Source organism: Carassius auratus, unplaced genomic scaffold (assembly GCF_003368295.1).
Source record: "Carassius auratus strain Wakin unplaced genomic scaffold, ASM336829v1 scaf_tig00215410, whole genome shotgun sequence".
NCBI lineage: Eukaryota > Metazoa > Chordata > Actinopteri > Cypriniformes > Cyprinidae > Carassius > Carassius auratus.
The window spans coordinates 1,334,012-1,351,771 of record NW_020528076.1 but is presented as its reverse complement, the minus strand read 5'-3'; positions in this window follow the sequence as shown (position 1 = coordinate 1,351,771).

Sequence of the window (17,760 nt, the reverse complement as noted above, 5' to 3'; positions counted from 1 at the left end):
GTAAATGCTGCTGCAATAGACAGGCCACAGTTCTTTTGTGATTGTTCTGCTTTACCTGTGGGTAATTCATATCAGCTGTGCTGAGGGCAGGCCCTCTGTGCCAGAGTGTCCAGATCGAACATGCCAGCACGGCCTGCTTGAAGACATCCCTCATAATCACAGATGACTGTAAAATCTAGGTATCTGTACAGGCTTCGAAACTACACAACAGTACAGTAAAACTGACACTAGATATATAATATATACATTTATATATTGCGCCAGTTCAATCAACTGCTTTCTTTCCCTAAATCAAGCCAATCAATCTCTGACAGTGCTGCATTTATTCTCTGGAGTCCACAGAGAGCTCCTTAATGCCATCAGATGATTTAATTTGTGTCCTGTAAGCAAATGACTGTCAGTTAATATCATCTGAATACGCCAATAGGAGGTTTCAATGGGTGAATTACAACATGGAACCCATCTGGCAGCCGTAGACGCTGGCATAACCCAACAGCATATACACAGTCAGCTGCAGCTATGGTAAAGAAGAGCCCGAGGCTAAGTTACATTGGTTAGCAAGCCGAGCCTCTTCACCTGAGGTTAATGGTTGAGGTTGGGCTTAAGGATTTACATTCTTAAAGGAATATATTTTAAATTTAGATCATTCCTTTTTTTTTTTTTTTTCTTTTTTTTTTTTACAAAAGTAAATACTTTTTAACTGATTCCTTGTATTCGTATATTAAATAAGGAAAATACCAAGGTATTGGTGAGGCACCTATAATGGAAGTGAAAGAAAACAATATGTGTAGTTTAAGGTAAAAAGTAATCTAAATCAGTTTTTATAGACATTTTAGGGTTTATGACATTGCATTATCATGACAAAGTAGTAATCTAATCTGTGTTTTTGTCTTTTATTTTATTTTTTTCTAGAAAGATATTTAAACATCTTAATAATAGGCATGCTCTTTCAACAACACTAATCCACTGATTGCTCTATACTTCTGTCCCTCACAAACTTGTTTAATTCACCCAAGAATGAACATTTTACTCATTTATTCACCCTCCACATGCCCCAAAACTGTATGAGTTTCTTTTTTATGTTGAACACAGAAGATTATATTTTGAAGAATGTTGCTAACCAAACAGTTACCAACAACCAAACCGCAACTATTGACTTCCATAGTATTTTATATTTATTTATTTATTTATTTATTCTATTTTTGGCTACCATCAACTGTTTTGTTATCAACATCCTTAACAATATATCATTTTGTGTTCAACAGAAGAAAGAAAGTCATGCAGAACAACTTGAGGGTGCGTATTTGATGAAAAATGTCATTTTTGGGTGAACTATTTTTTTTAAATATGGCGCTTCCTTGACTAAGGTCTATAAGAGCTTTAACCTTTTGTACTAGAATAACTTCCTGTATGGTTTGTTAGGTTTGGACAATATTTGGCCGAGATTCAACTATTTGAAAATCTGGAATCTGAGGGTGCAAAAATAAAATAAAATGGAAGTACTGAGAAAATCATCCTTAAAGTTGAAAAGTTAAAGTTGAAATTAAATTCTAACCCATGCATGTTACTAATCAAAAATTAAGTTTTGATATATATATGCTAGGAAATTTACAAAATGTCTTCATGGAACATGATCTTTACTCAATATCCTAATGATTTTTGGCATAAAAGAAAAATCTATAATTTTGACCCGTGTTTTTTGGTTATTGGTAAAAATATACCCCAGCGACTTAAGACAAATTTGATTCTCAGAAGAGCACCTTCTAGGATTATTTCATGAGCAATCGTCAGGATTCATTACTTTGACTGGATGTGCGAAACCAGATGGAGTGTGACGGCTGTGCTTTGAGTGGGCCATCCTCTTCTCTGCCTTATCCTCCACCTCTGTCTTTCCACAAGGACTACGTCTGCTATAATAGGACAAACCCATTGAAGTTCTACAGGAGACCATTTTGCAGATAGCGCTCATTAGATCCGTTCATTCTCTATGCCAAAGTGTTGATCCCACCAATCAGATCTCTCAAATTCTAGGAGCTTATATAACCTTGGTCACCATCCAACTCTCTCTCCATCTGGCTGCATTAGACAGCTCCACTTTACAGCACACTCGTTTCCTCATGGAGTGCATTCGCTTTGTCTGTCACGACAGCGCTAAGATCTCTCTAGCTCTCTCCCACCCCCTCCCGCTTCCTCTCTTGAATCATTTTTTTAATCTCTGTGAAAATGCTGTGCTCCTGCCTGTTATTACCGGGGGGGGGGGCTGTGGTCCGATAGACAGCTGTGTTTGGGCCACTTGTTCCACAGCTGTGGCTGATTGGAGGATCGTGCTCAAGTGTGTGTAGAGGTCTGATCATGTGGCCGACTTGCTGCCACTCGCCCTTCTGATGTACGGTTCAAACACCGGCAAATTGACGTTAATCAAATAATGCGGAGGCCCAGAATCAAGCTTGTAAAGTCCCATTTCAGAGCCATGAGAGAGCTAGACGGAGGGGGGTGGGGGGGGTTCTTTTTTTTTTTGCCGGCTAAGGGTACGGGGTTTTTAGGTTTGATTTAATTTTCTCATGCAAGAGAGAGCAGCACCCGCCGTTGTTCTGCACTTAGATTGAATAAGGTGGTTAACCAGCACTACAGCGAGAAGTACTACTCAACTCCATGGCAGGCCTGATTGTTTGGAGATATACTGTATCTATTTCAAGCAAATACCTCAAGAGTACAGCAGCTTATTGACTAATGCAGCTCTCGGAGGATGAAATGAGGTGTTGTTCATTATGAATCAGTCCGGTATTTGAGCAATTGACATTCATGAACTCTTCATAAAGATGCGCTATCACAGGCTTAGAGGATGCTCTCTTGTTTAAAACTTGAATTATGATTGTGTACAAAAAAAAAAAAAGTTTGCAGGTACTCGGCCAAAACCCAAAACCCTGTTGGGCTATTCTGGAAAGTGTCTCAGTTGTCCAAGTACCACAATGTGAAAAACAAAAAGCTGAATTTTCTGTTACAAAAAAATAATAATAATAATAATAATAATTATAAATAATAATAATAATAATTAAATTAAATAACAATCTAAATGAGTAATTTCTCCTAATTTCCCAGCTATAATATAAAAAAAATATTGAAAGAAGATTTTATGTAAATATTATTAAATGTTATAGTATTAAGACCTTGTATTTTAAGTGGTAAAACCAATTAAAAACTAGGTGAATAATCTGCCAGTGCAATAATAATTACAGAAATATATTCTTATTAAAAATAATAATAATAATAATAATATCTTAATATCTTATGCAGTGTTTTAACAGCTTAAACTTCAAGAGAATCTTATTTTAAGGATTTTAGTCTTTTTTTTACAGTATATGTATAATAAATAAACATATCCAAAGACATAGGCTATTAATACTTAGACAAACAAATATGAAGACACACAAACTTCTAAAATGCCAGCTATATAAAAAAGCACCAAGTAGTTTTATAAGTACTGTGCATTGTGTGTGATTTCCACAGTGTCTGAATTCCTCAGAAAGCCACAAAAATCCCATCAAATAAGCATGAGGATCTCTGCAAACAATGCTCAATAGTCTTATTCCTCTAATAAAACTACTTCCACTGGCTCAACGGAGGCTTTAATATTGCCTTAAATATTAAACGAAAGAACTCTGAGCTCATCTATTTTTCATTTATTGGATACAAATGTAAGACACCATCAATCTTAGATAAATTACTGACACTTTCATCTCAAATAAAAAAGGGTACACTTTATTCGGAGGGAGAAAGAATTGGCCACCACCACCTTCAGCAGCATTATAAGCGTCTGGGGTGTTTGAGAAGGCAGCCGATTTTTATTTCAAAAGAGCTCCCTGAATTTAACCATTTAAAGTTGAGCAACACTGCAAAAGGCCCTTAGCATAATAACCTGCCAGACTCCGATTTTAGGATAAGAGTGGAAATTTCAGTAACCACAGAAGAGTTTTGGGACAAGATGTTTTCGCGTCTATGTCAGTGAGTTAGAGGCTACAAGGGAAAAAAAAAATGGAGGCCTTTAAGAAGTAAACCTTTGCTTATTTCATATCAGCTTCAGAAGAAAAAAATTATAAGAGAATTGCGTGGAAATTCTTAAAAATGATGGTGGAGGAGTGAACTTAGCAGTGTGTGAATTCATTAGTCATTTAATACAGCCATAATTATATTGTGTTTAAATCGTATATTTCTGAAAGGTGAGATCGGTCAATGTAGGCCTGAGGGCAGGCGCGGTGTAATTACAACCTGATATACAAATGGGGCCCGTAATGGGGGAACAGTCAGCCGCCTAGCCTGTGGTGACCCCACCAGAGGATTACCATACAGAAGGGGTGAGCCTGTCTCTCAAAAAATGAAGGAAAAAAAAAAAAATCGAGGTCTCTCAATCAAAGGCCCTGGGGCTCAGACAGCTACCTCTACCCACTAGCTTCACACGGCTAGTGAACTTGGTGCAGGCGGTGACATTAATCTGAGCCGCGTGCTAATCTGTCATCGCACAGGTATACAGAACGTTGGGAAAATGGGTACAAAACCAGGCAGTGGGATTTATAACGAAAGCTGCGACGTGCTCAGTTAATTCACTGCGACGGTGCTGACAGGCTACTGCCACATGCATAATTCACACACTAAAGATGGAGAGAGCAAGAGAAACTGACACACACACATTCACACAAACCTGGCATTATACCCAAGCCCAAATCTCTACGTCTAGGCTCCTTTCCTCTAATTTCCTCAGCAGGATGGATGAATATTTGTTTGTCATTCTCTCTCCCTCACACCTCATTTGCATAGGTAGATTGAGATACAGTGTGAATAACGAGATGTGGGGTGAAAGGGAACATGGGGTGTGTGGTTAATGAATCATTCTCTCTGGCTGGAGCTGCACTTCTGTAAATGTTTGATTAGTTGTAAATGGATTACTGTTGGATTTTGAGGTTGGTAGGTTTTAATGTGGCTTTTGCATTGGTTCAGTGCCAGGCAACGGACTTCCCCAATAGGCACCAAACCTGCGTGTCTGTGTTTACTCTAGGTGTTTGTAGCTGAATCTAGGAAATGCAGGCCACAAAGATAAATAAAATGATATACAGTGTGTGTATTCTTAATCGGTATTATTGTCATGATTGTCAGTAAAATATTTAAAATATAAAAATAAATATAAAAAAGCGTGATAAAAATAAATGTGACTATTTGAGAAGTAAATTTAGCATTTAATATGCGAAAAATATGATAAAATTGCATACTATATTAAGAATAATTGCGGAAAATATATATTCAATATTTTAATTTATAGACTATTTCTTAATATTAATGTTCTAGATAATAAGAATCTTTAAACACTCTTACCCCATTGGTAATTTCTCTTGCATATTTTTTTAATAATATTTAGAGATGCATGTCCTTAACTCAAAACTATTTGTTAAATAAGACTAATTAACTTAATTCAAGATATATTTACAGAAAGTAATATTATATTTGTGTTTTTTTGATGTTGTTGTTGTTGTTTTTTTGCCTTATTTGTAAGGAAAACACACACACACACACACACACACACACATATAATACAAAATGATTAAGAAAAATATACAAATGTGCCCTACAAATTCTATATAAAGGTGGAAAAACTATAAAATGTTCTAACATTCCAAAGAAGACTGGAATATCAGGAGTGCTACACTGATCCATTCAAGCCAGGAATCTCATTTAATCTCTCACCTGCCGTTACTTGCATGAGGAGACAAGTAATTAGAGAAGTCGAAAGATATTTTTCATTAACTGAAGTTTTGACACCTTTGACCGTTAATCTAATTTTTACACCTTTAATTTCATTTCTGCCACATTCATCTCTCCACTATCTCAAACCAGCCTGCTCTCACTCAGACTGCACTTTTCATCAATCCCTATGATACCATTTCTTCTTTTCTGGAAGAAAAAAAAATTATAAGGCAATTGTTGACCTAGTCAGCTGTAATGATTATTCTAGAATAGCAGGGAAATGTTTGTTCATGTATGTGTGTATCTGTGTTGGCACGAGGTTTAGAGATTCTTTGCATCCCCACTTCCCTGTGTCCTGATATGATTCCCCAAATCTGTTTGCCCTCCAGTGCTGACCTTTCTCCGAGTGAGACTGAGATGTATTAGGCTGGTAGCTCATGCAGGAACAGTGCATTAGGCAGTGTTGGCCGTGGCCTGGTCACAGCCGCAGGAACTGTAAGCTAACGGCTACAGGATTGTAGAAAGTTCCCTCGGGAATCAGTAGTGTTTATACTAATGTGCCAACGCTGCTGAAGAAGGGACATCCGTGGCACTCCATCTTCCATTTTTAACTTCCTATCTCTTCATTACCTCATCCACTTCCTTTACTAGCTTCTTCGAGTCACTCATTCCCTCGTCAGTTGCCCGTTACTGGCATGCACCTCTTTTCTTTTTCCATTAACTTCTTGTCCTTGTCCTTTTTTATTTTTACCAACCTCTTAACTCAATAGCCAATGCTCTCCTCCCTCATTCTTCGCACTTTTCCTTTAGAGGAAGGGAATTAGATATGGAGCGAGAGAGAGTTAAGCAGCTCATTACTTGGCGCTGTGGTTGGGTGGAGTGAGTGAGCTGGGCAATAATAAAGCCTAAATTTTTCAACACGGTTAAAAATGGGTCCGTGACAGCCGAGCTGGAGAGCAAAGGGCCCCCTTAGACAGCGCACAGAGGGCCACCGAATTAGCAATACCATATATCATAAAATCTAATTAAACCCGGCTGCACGGCCAAATGAGCTCCCTCACTCTCCCGCCATTCTATTAAACGAGCTGGAGAGGGGGGACTGAATTATTCACAGTGAAGGATTTTGCATTTATACAAAAATTGTGCACTTAATTGTCCATGCTATATTACAGATTTGGCCTTATGTTAACAATGAGCCTTAAGCACACTTAGTGGGCCGTATCCAGAGTGTGACAGAGCTTATGTGGGCACTGTGGTTTAACCAGGATGATCACTATACTACGATTCGAGGCGATGTGTGAGCATGGGATTGTAGTTGTAGGGCTAAGACAACTAATTAATCAGTCTATTTACAACATATAATTAGCGGAATAGTTCATGCAAAAAGAAATCATTAACTCATTATCATGTTGTTCTAACCCGATTGTCACACAACATCAGAGCCATCATTGACTTTTGGTGTTGCAGCTGATTTTTTTAGATTTGTTGACAGACTTATTCATGTTACTCTAAACATGTTATGCCACTTTATGGCAGATTCCTCTTTTATTAAAGACACAGCCCACCCAAAAAAAAAAATTAAATCCTGTCACAACACGTTGTTTCAATCCTGTATGACTTACTTTCTTCAGCAGAACACACACACTAAAAATTAAAGTCAATGTGGTCCAAAACAACACTGCACCACCGTTCTTTAGTGTTAAACAGAAGAAAAAATAAATAATTGAAGTTTACAATGACATGATGACGAGTAAATTATGACAGGATTTTCATTTTTGAATGAACCATCTCTTTAAAAGAAGATTCTGCCACTGGAAATAAAGTGACTTATTAAGAATAACTGATAATCTAATTCTCAACAAATCAGAAAAAAAAAAAACGGTGTCTACAAAAACAGGTGATAATTCTGATGCTGTGATGGATCTGAAGCTGAGAATGCATCTGTGCAGTTGTGAGCAAGAGGCAAAGTCATTTTGTATATTATTCCTTGTACATTTCAAGGCCGTGGCTAGTAATTAAAAAGAGAAAGAGTCATCAATCAACAACACTTTCGTGTTTTTTCCACCATAACATTTTTCAATCAGTGAGCCATTTCACCATATTCCAGAGAAGGGACCTTTGTCATTATAGCTATTGCTTTTTTACCCCCTCTCGGATTGTGTCTTTCCCATCTTCCGAGCTTTCCAAAACCACAACTTTATTATAGTTGCTGTCAATACAGTGATAATAAAGAGTGTGCTCGTAGCTGAGGCTGGTGTAATACACTTTTAACAAGAGTGCCGCAGATGCGTGGCCAGTGAATATTGAGTTTTAAATCTCTTCAGCTCGTGATTTGTGGCCCTGTCAGGGTAAGTATTTGTCAGTGTCGGGGCGGTACGGGCTCGTGTTGACAGTTTGCTGGTAAGTTTGGAGTCTAGAAGGCTAAACTCGCTGATAAGCCATTACAGAGAGTCGGTCGGTGACAGTCAGGTGATGGATCTGTGTTTATCGTGGGCTGGGCTTTGCTGCCAGACATTATTATAAAATAAAAGGTAATTTTGTCAGGTTTCAATCAAGCCAGCCATCATTTGTCATACTATCGTGTTGGCAAGCACGTCCTCGCGTGATGGATTGTTGTGGCACGGTGTCTCGCGAAGCCTGCTGCTGTTGTTAAAGTCGGGAGGCATTAGCTGCGTTATCTCTCTGCAAGTGACCCCATGAGGTCTTAATCTCTTTTTAGTGATGGAGTGTAGTGCTTGCTTTAGATTGTATTCATACATGCCTTGTGACATCTCCCCTCACTCTGCTGGAAGTATATATTAGCCTTTGTTTATCTGTTTGCCTTTATATCTATAGTTCTTTCCAGAGTCCTGATGAGCAACCAGGTAGGAGGGCTAAATACAATAAATACCTAATTCTTCACAAATTGATGTGCTGGATCATGGTTCATGAGCTTAACCTTGGTTATTTATTTACAGCATGTAATGTCGTCTAACTGTATTTTTCGTATTCAACTTTTTATTGTTATAGTTTTATTGTTCTTCATTTAACTGAACTTCATATTAAAGATCACTCATACATGAAATAAGTTACACTGATAAAACCCTGGACAATATAAGCCTCTGTTTTATCTGATGTAGCCTTTGTAGACCAGAACTAAAGAGACTGCTTTTTCTCAAGCTTCAGCATATTAATTTCCTGATGACTGTGTTATTTCTGTCTAAACTGTCTAAAAATGCCATGCACATTAGCTTTAGCACATTAGCATGCAACAACTAGGCACAATTTATGTAATATTTTAAACAAGACCATTTTCATAATGTGAGTCTATAAAACCTGGAGTTGAAGTCAGTATCGTGTTCGTGTTTTCTGATTTGAAACATTTCAAACTGACCTTCAGAGTGGCTCAGTCCACAGACAGAGCAGTAGTTAGAGTTGTAATGGGCTTTTATCTGTGATTAGCCGCTAGCTGCTCAGTCACATTTAAGTCTGTAATGCTTTAAAAGTATTAACATTAATATTCATGTACACCTGCACAGGGAGCGCTCTGGTACCTCAGGACTTCAGGTTTGACTAAGAGCCACCATTACTGCCCGACACTGACTACAGTCTGACGGCAGCGCTGCCCTCCACCATGTCATGGTTCAAACTCTGCCTGAATTCACCAGACAAAAAAGAAGCCTTTTATATAAACAGTCAGACGTAGATTGTGTGTTAAAACACCATGTAAAAACATATAGACTGAAACAACTGCAGTTTTGTACACCTCATGCTTTATATTTATTTAAAACTGAAAGCATTTAAACGGAAGTCAGTGTAAAAAATTCAACAACCACGACTAGCAAGCACATAAGTGCTAAAAAGTATTTAACCAGAGAAATAATCTGTCGGTTTTGGCTGTTTAGCTGTGTACTGTAGAATAATATATATATATATATTGTTATATTGTTATATAAATATATAAATTGTTGCTGTATTTTAATTATTATGCATCATTAATTTATAATTATATAATTTAAATGTATAAATTACATGAATACAAATGAATATACACAGTATAGAAATTAATGTATGGTTATGACTTTAAAATAAAATCAACGTAAAAACATGGCACAGGATTTAATTATAAACATGCATATAAACATAACGTTTTAGCGTTATTTTTCGTGTTTGAAACTAATTAGTTAATAATTGTATTAGTATTTAACTGCTTTAGTACATAACACAACAGGCCAAGACTGTACATCTGGATAAACAGAAAATCTTAGCAGTTGAAGCTAAGCCTCTTTATACATGACCCATTTCCCATCAAAAAATAAATCTCAAATTATGCTGACTTTTTCCTCACTTACAGAAAAGTAATTTTACTGCAGCATTTATAGGTTAAAAACTACCGAATTTCATGTCAAATAAGCTCTCAGGCAGGAAGTGCTGCTAATATTATGTCTTCCATGATGGAGCGAGATGTATTCTTTTATCATCTGCTTCTGAAAAACTAGATTTGCATGACACCTCGCCATCAGGGCATCAGCTTCACGGTCAGGAGATAAAATGGCACTTAGGATAATGTAGTTGCCCTTAAGATATGTGGAGGTGAATTCTATTCTGTGATTAATAATCTGGAAATTAAAGACTCACTCATTTTCTAATTTAATTCCATCTCCAATGGAAAAATGTTCACTCTGAGGTAAATTGGCGAATAATGTCGCTAATTCTAATGCAGATGAAATTTCAATTCGGGGTGGCATTGGGAAATTTGATTGACGAGTCCCTGGTGGATCGTTACCGCTGCCATCCACCATTGCACCAATTCCCCGGCAGTTGTCGTAATAATGGAAGCAATGGACAAAATGAGAGAAGTAGCAGGCGTTCCCCGTGTCACTGACTCATTCACTGGGTCTCATCGCACAGTTCTCTAATCGTATTTCTGCCCTTCAACTCTCTCTCTCGCCACAAAAATAATGAACAATGCAGGGGAGGTCAGGAATCATGGGAAATTACAGTATTTGCTCTGCATTTGAGGCTGATAGCTCCACAGCCCACTGTTTCTAATTATTAGCATAATTACTGGCGCCTGCCTCGATGGAGAGAGGCAGGAAAAATAAAATGGCTGCTGTAGAGTTGATTTAATGAAGGGTAAATGTCAAGGTAATTACATGGCAGCACAGGTTAAAAGCAACAGTAAATTTCCCAGCAGTGAAGTGACATTCACCTGACAGAGAGAGTCTGAGTGAGAGAGAAAGTGGCAATATTCAGTATAAATGTTTTTAGCAATACATGTCCATTAATCTCATTTTGAACAATCTGCATGTATTTACAATAATGGTTCATTTAAAGGTAATTGTCTCGTTTTGACTTTTTAACTTAACTTTCCATCATACCTGTCTTGAAGATTTGTTACCCCCAGGCTTTGGCAAAAAAAAATGGCCCATTTTCACCCGGTTCAATTAAAACAATCAATGACAATGAAATGCATTTGTTCCAACACATTTAACTCTGAACCCTCCGGTCTTACTGCTCGCATCATCACACTGTAACTCCCAACACAACACAACAACACAAACACCATCCTTCTCATAAATATTTGTAACTACCTAACAAAAACTGATGGTTCCTTCAGTCAAGTCCTATACTTCCCAGTTCACATTAAACTGCCTGTATTTGGTTTTGCACAGTCTATTTTAAAATAAATTTTGCACAGTCTTCATATATTTGCCTTCTACATACTGCCTCTTCAATTTCTGCAATTATAAAGGTTATGATTTAATCAGGTTAAGTTTAATCATTCTTTCTTTTCTGTTTTGTTTTTTCACGTTGCATACCCACAACAAACATATGGAACCACAAAAATTAAGAACGTTGACAAAAATGTAAGATATCTTTGGCTTACAAACACAAATCACATTGTTTAGTGGTGCACTTTTGGCAACAGGGTAGGAAGCAGGTACATCATGCATCAGGTGTTGGCTGATGGCATTCACATTAGCCTGTGTGTTTAATGACAAGACTGTATGCTGACTGAAATATACTGTATGCACCAATGGAGCGCTAAAAGTTTTGCTTGCTTATGGTTTAGTGAGTATTTAGTGACATGAGCAAAGGGTGTGAACTATGTAAAGCTAGGCAAATGATTTAAGCTCTTTTTGACTGAGCTTAACTAACCACATTTGTAAATTAATGAGACCTTGGGTTATCCACTCTTTTTATGCATGAACTCCTCTACATTTGGCCCTTATTCTCAGCTCTGCTGGAGGAAATATTGTAAGCTGAGCTGCTGGCTATGTTCAGAATATAATACCAACATACTGAGTAAACAAATATGCAAATATTCTGTTTGCATGCAAAATACAGCCCATTTTGGTACTTTTTATTAAAATATGCCGTATGCAACAGAGCATTCTACACCGCTATTCAACAATGTAAAGTACTTTTTTTTTTTTTATCTTTTCCTAGAATCATTATTTGATCAGACTGTCAAAATGAATACAAGTTATACAAATCTGAATTATAAATACCAAATATCTAATCAAACATATGTTAATGTGACAATAACAATGGCGTTCATTGTGCAATTATGCCTACTGTTTACACACAGTGTATACTAAGGAAACAACATATATTTGTATATTTGTTATGTGCAAATATCAGAGACTTAAATTTATCAGTACTGTATTTATAGGCTGATATTAGATATTTAATTTTTCATGATCATTTTACATTTAGATTAGATTACTAACACCTACAGTATTGCTCATTTAAAGTTATTATTATTTTAATATTATATATATATAGCAATTTAATAGTTTAAATATAATCTTATTCATATAATCTAAATAAATTACATTTTAAATTTTTTAGTTTTTAGTGTTTTAATAATATTTAAGTAATATAGAATAATATAATACAATTATTCAGTACACACAATAGATCCATTATCAATAATTGTATTTTTGGCCCAAATTATTGGCCTAAATAATACATTATTTAAAAATATATTTCTAAAATGAATTAATAAATCAAATAAACAATTAATTAATAAATATTGGTTTATCAGTATTGGCCATTTTTTTTATGTTGGTGCCTCCCAAGAGTATACTTCACAATATTCCTTCAGTAACTAGCAATTGCATTCTGAACAATAATACCTCTCTAGAAATCATCTAGGGATCATGACAGAAGGTGACATCCAGACCCTTGCTCCCAGAACCGCTCTTTCTCTCTTTTTTTCTGGACGTATTTTTTCAAACATGCAATTCTGTGACATTTCTCAGAGTCTATTCATTACATTTGGCATGGCAGGTTAGATGTGCATGAATGAGTGTGAGTGTCGGAGGAGATGACAGGAGGGGTCATACCACCCCTAAAAATCTAACAATCTGTGTGGTCTAATGGTCCTCCACCTCTCCAGCTCTCTTCTTCACTCACACATGGCTGGCACTTGAGCCAGGCTGGGCTGAGAGGAACATTTTCTCACCGTATTGTTCTTGTTCTTTTCTTTTACTTTTCTTACTCAGCTGAACCTCACAGACTGTGAGTGACAGAGTGCCACTAGAAAAGCAGCCGGAGCACAGAAAGATTAGGGCCATGCAGGGTTAAGCCAACAATATGTAGAAGCACTAAGGATTGTGCACTGTAGGTATATGACTCTGTGTGTGTGTGTGTGTGTGTGCTCACACAAGTCCATCATTAAAACGATCGTGCTGCAAAATCGGTTAGGATTGCATTGCAGATCTCTCTCTTTATTATGGCATGCTGTGAAGTATTTCTCAATTAGAAGTAAATTTGATAATCAGTCATGTAACTTCATAGCCTGCATGGGTTGTAAACAATACTCTTATTTACAAAGAGAGCAGGTGTAAGATCGTGAACAAGACTCTTACGAAGCAATTCTCTCTTTTAAATACACTGAGAGAGGCACTTTGTTTTCAGCCTAACGACCCCATTTAGAACACGTCGGCAAAATTAATGCGGAACAAACTCGGCAGTAACCGGGCCGACTAATTTTTGCTCATTTCGCGTGAATTATTGATGATGGAGAAATATACCATATGCTCCCACCAGAGTCATGCACATCCATTCTGCTCCGATATCACGCCTGTTTGGTGAAAAGTAGTGGAAACTTATGGGCATGCTTTGGCGTGAAGGGTAAGTTATAGCTGCGTGTTAATCACATATAAATCAGGTGGGGTAATTACACTCCCAGCTGCCGCCTGAGGGGGGAAGAGGATATTTTTCCTCTGTAGTATAGACTATACACCTGATTCAGTTAAATTCTTAATTCCTCAAGCAGGGGGCCATGTGTCGTGACAAATCATACTTCATCGATTGCCTTACCACTTGCACTTCACCCCAAAGTGATTCCATTGGCTGATTGAACTTATTTTGAGTACCCTATTAGGCACCTGATTATAGAACAAGATTATAAAGCTTGGTAAAGGTTCACCCCAAAATTTACAATTTCTGTCAATGTTTAGTCACCAATTCTTAAAAATTCCTTCTTTTGTATTCCACAGAATAAATAAAGTCATTGAGGTTTGCAACAACAAGAGGGTAAATAATGATAGAATTTTCATTTTTAATTGAATTATTCCTTTAGTATAGTATGTTGTAGTAAGAATGTGGCAAGCAAGTTTCTTACCTCACATAAACTGATCATTGAGCATCACACAAAATGAGCATTACAGCTTGGGCTCCAAGGGATTTGACATGACACAGAGGCATGACAAAAGTATCACTTCACAAAAGGTCACATTTGTTCACATTAGTTAACTGCATGAAATAGCAATGAAAAAAAAAATCCAAAGCATTTATTAATTGTATCATTTTATTAACATTTATTCATATATTATTACAATCAAAATTGTATTTGTTAATATTACTTAATGGATCCAAGCTAGCAGAACTAATACCAAATGGTTGTATTTTATTAACTAACATTAAAGATGACTAAATACTGTAACAAATGTATTGTTAGTTAAAGGGATACTCTGCCCTAAAATTAAAATTGGTTCAACTGTAACGTTATGAAGCGACGACAATACCTATTGTACACGAAGAAAACAAAAATAACTTTATTCAACAATTCCTCTTTTCAGCCACGCTGCACTGATGCACTGTTTTCCTTCAAACCAAAGCATACATATATGTAGAAAACATGTATGACACAGAACAGCGTAGGCAGCCTGCGTACTGCTCAGATTCTCCATAATAGTACTACAGTGATGTGGGGAGAGATAGAGGAGAGGAATTGTTGAATAAAGTCATTATTTTTGTTTTCTTCATGTAAAAAGTATTGTCATCACTTCATAACGTAACGCCACTGATGGCAGATGCACTATTCTGATGATCCTTTTCATACTTTGCTGGACCTTGACACTGTTATTTACTTGGCAGTCTATGGGACAGTCTCAAGCCTCCTGGTTTTCATCCAAAATATCTTAAATTGTTTTCCGAAGACGAACAAAGCTTTTACAGGTTTGGAACGACGTGGGGATAAGTGATTAATGACAAAATTTTCATTTTAAGGTGGAGTAACCATTTAACGTTGATGGATTAACTAATGATACCTTATTGTAAAGTGTTAAAAACAAGATAAAAAGATGCAGGGCTACAACATCTAATCTTGCACAACATTAGTCTTATTTCTCTCTAAAAAACAGATAAATAAGAGCTTTTATAGATATAATTTATTAAATAAAATGCAATAAGCATAGCAATAGTTTATCCTTGGTTGTGGCTTTGGGTTTCAAGCTAATAAAGTGTTATAAATCCAATCTATAAAAATATACCAGTCTGAAATGATCTGCCACAGGTACTAATTTATGCATTCAGGCATTCAGATGATGGCATACGATTACACTGTCCAGAAGAGAAGGAGGGACACCTAGTGTTGAGTATCGTACTTTCACATCCATTGCTGATCCCTTGTTTCCTTCACTGAAACCTACAAGAAGATGATTTTATAAAGCCTTCACCTTTTTATCTTTGATTACAGTCAAATAAAGTCAAAAAGATATTTAAAGTTTCCTATAAATGTCCATTTCTCTTTTTATTCTCTAATTATTTGTTTTAATTGTTGTGAATTATTGAATTCTTTCTCTTATTCAATTTACTGTATATGAACAACCTCTCTCTTTTGCTCTCTCTTATTTCTTTTGAGGGAAGATGAAGTGAACAATCGCTAGCTTGTTCCATACCTGAGTGACTCTTTCAGTGATAGTCAAATGGCTCTAAGGGGGAAAGTTAGTCTAATCCAGCCTAAGTTTGAATTTCCTGGTGTTGGGGAAGGGGATTTTGTTTTTTATGTAGCACCAGTAACTTTGCATATATAAACTGTATTTGTATGTCAGGCCCCAGCAATGCAAAACTGCTTGGTTCTCTCTAAAGCCCGACAATAATAACCATCAGCTATTTAACTGAAACTTTATGTGATATGAGCAGCCCTGTTATCCAGAACTTTTACTGATAGGCAAATGCAAGAACAAATTTGTTGGTATGGTGATTTTTATCTTTCTCTGTCTCCGATATGACTGCCGTTTACAGCAAATGTGTCTAATAAGAGTGCTCTTCAGCACGGTTCAGGTTAGAGTGATGGCAGTTGTTGCAGAGTCCCAGGAATTGCCTGGATGACAGTACATGGATCAGTGTTGCAAGTCACAGGTCATCAGAAATCGCACTGAGCTGCTGGTCTTACACTTATAATTATAGTACATGTATATAATGAAAAACATTTAATATTATTTCACACTGCTATTACAACACTAATCTTGTTCGTGTAAGTGCACTATTATTAACAATATGTCTCTTTCTCTCTCTCTCTCTCTCTCGCTCTACATGTGTGTGTTTGTCTGTATATTCAAAGAGTTTTCTTTATTTTCATGACTATGAAAATTGTAGATTCACACTGAAGGCATCAAAACTATGAATTAACACATGTGGAATTATATATGGAATTATATACATAACAAAAAAGTGTGAAACAACTGAAAAAATGTCATATTGTAGGTTCTTCAAAGTAGCCACCTTTTGCTTTGATTACTGCTTTGCACACTCTTGGCATTCTCTTGATGAGCTTCAAGAGGTAGTCACCTGAAATGGTCTTCCAACAGTCTTGAAGGACGTCCCCGAAAGATGCTTAGCACTTGTTGGCCCTTTTGCCTTCTGTCTGCGGTCCAGCTCACCCCTAAACCATCTGGATTGGGTTCAGGTCCGGTGACTGTGGAGGCCAGGTCATCTGGCGCAGCACCCCATCACTCTCCTTCTTGGTCAAATAGCCCTTGATGCCTTCAGTGTGACTCTACAATTTTCATAGTCATGAAAATAAAGAAAACTCTTTGAATGAGAAGGTGTGTCCAAACTTATATATACAGTATATATATATATATATATATATATATATATATATATATATATATATATATATATATATATATATATACACACACACACACACACACACACACACACAGTGAGTATAGAAATGGATAACCCTTTAAAATAATCACATTTTGTTGATTTGCAGCCTGAAATAGACACAGTTTTTCTATTTCTAGTGCAGCTTATAACATCCGAGTGAAAGATATAACATCAACGTGTCAGAACATTATATTAAAAAAATAATAATAATTGAATCACTGAGTTGGAAAAAGGATCACCCCCTTGTGTCAGTATTTTGTTGAACCACCTCTTGTTTTAATTACAGCCTTTAGTCTGTTGGGATAAGTCTCTACTAACTTTGCACATCTAGACATTGTGATATTTGCCCACTTTTCTTTGCAGAATGTATCAAGTTCGGTTCAATTTGATTGTGAATGTTTTTGGACTGTAGTCTTCAAGTCATTCCACAAATTTTCAATGGGGTTAAAATCTGGGCTCTGACCAGGCCATGCAAGGACTTTCACCTTTTTTTCCTTCAACCACTGTGTGGTCAGTTTTGCTGTGTGCTTTGGGTCATTGTCATGTTGGAAGGTAAACTTTCTTCCCATTGACAATTTTCTGGTAGGGAAGCAGATTTTCTTCAAGAATTTGACGGTATTTTGCCCCATCCAT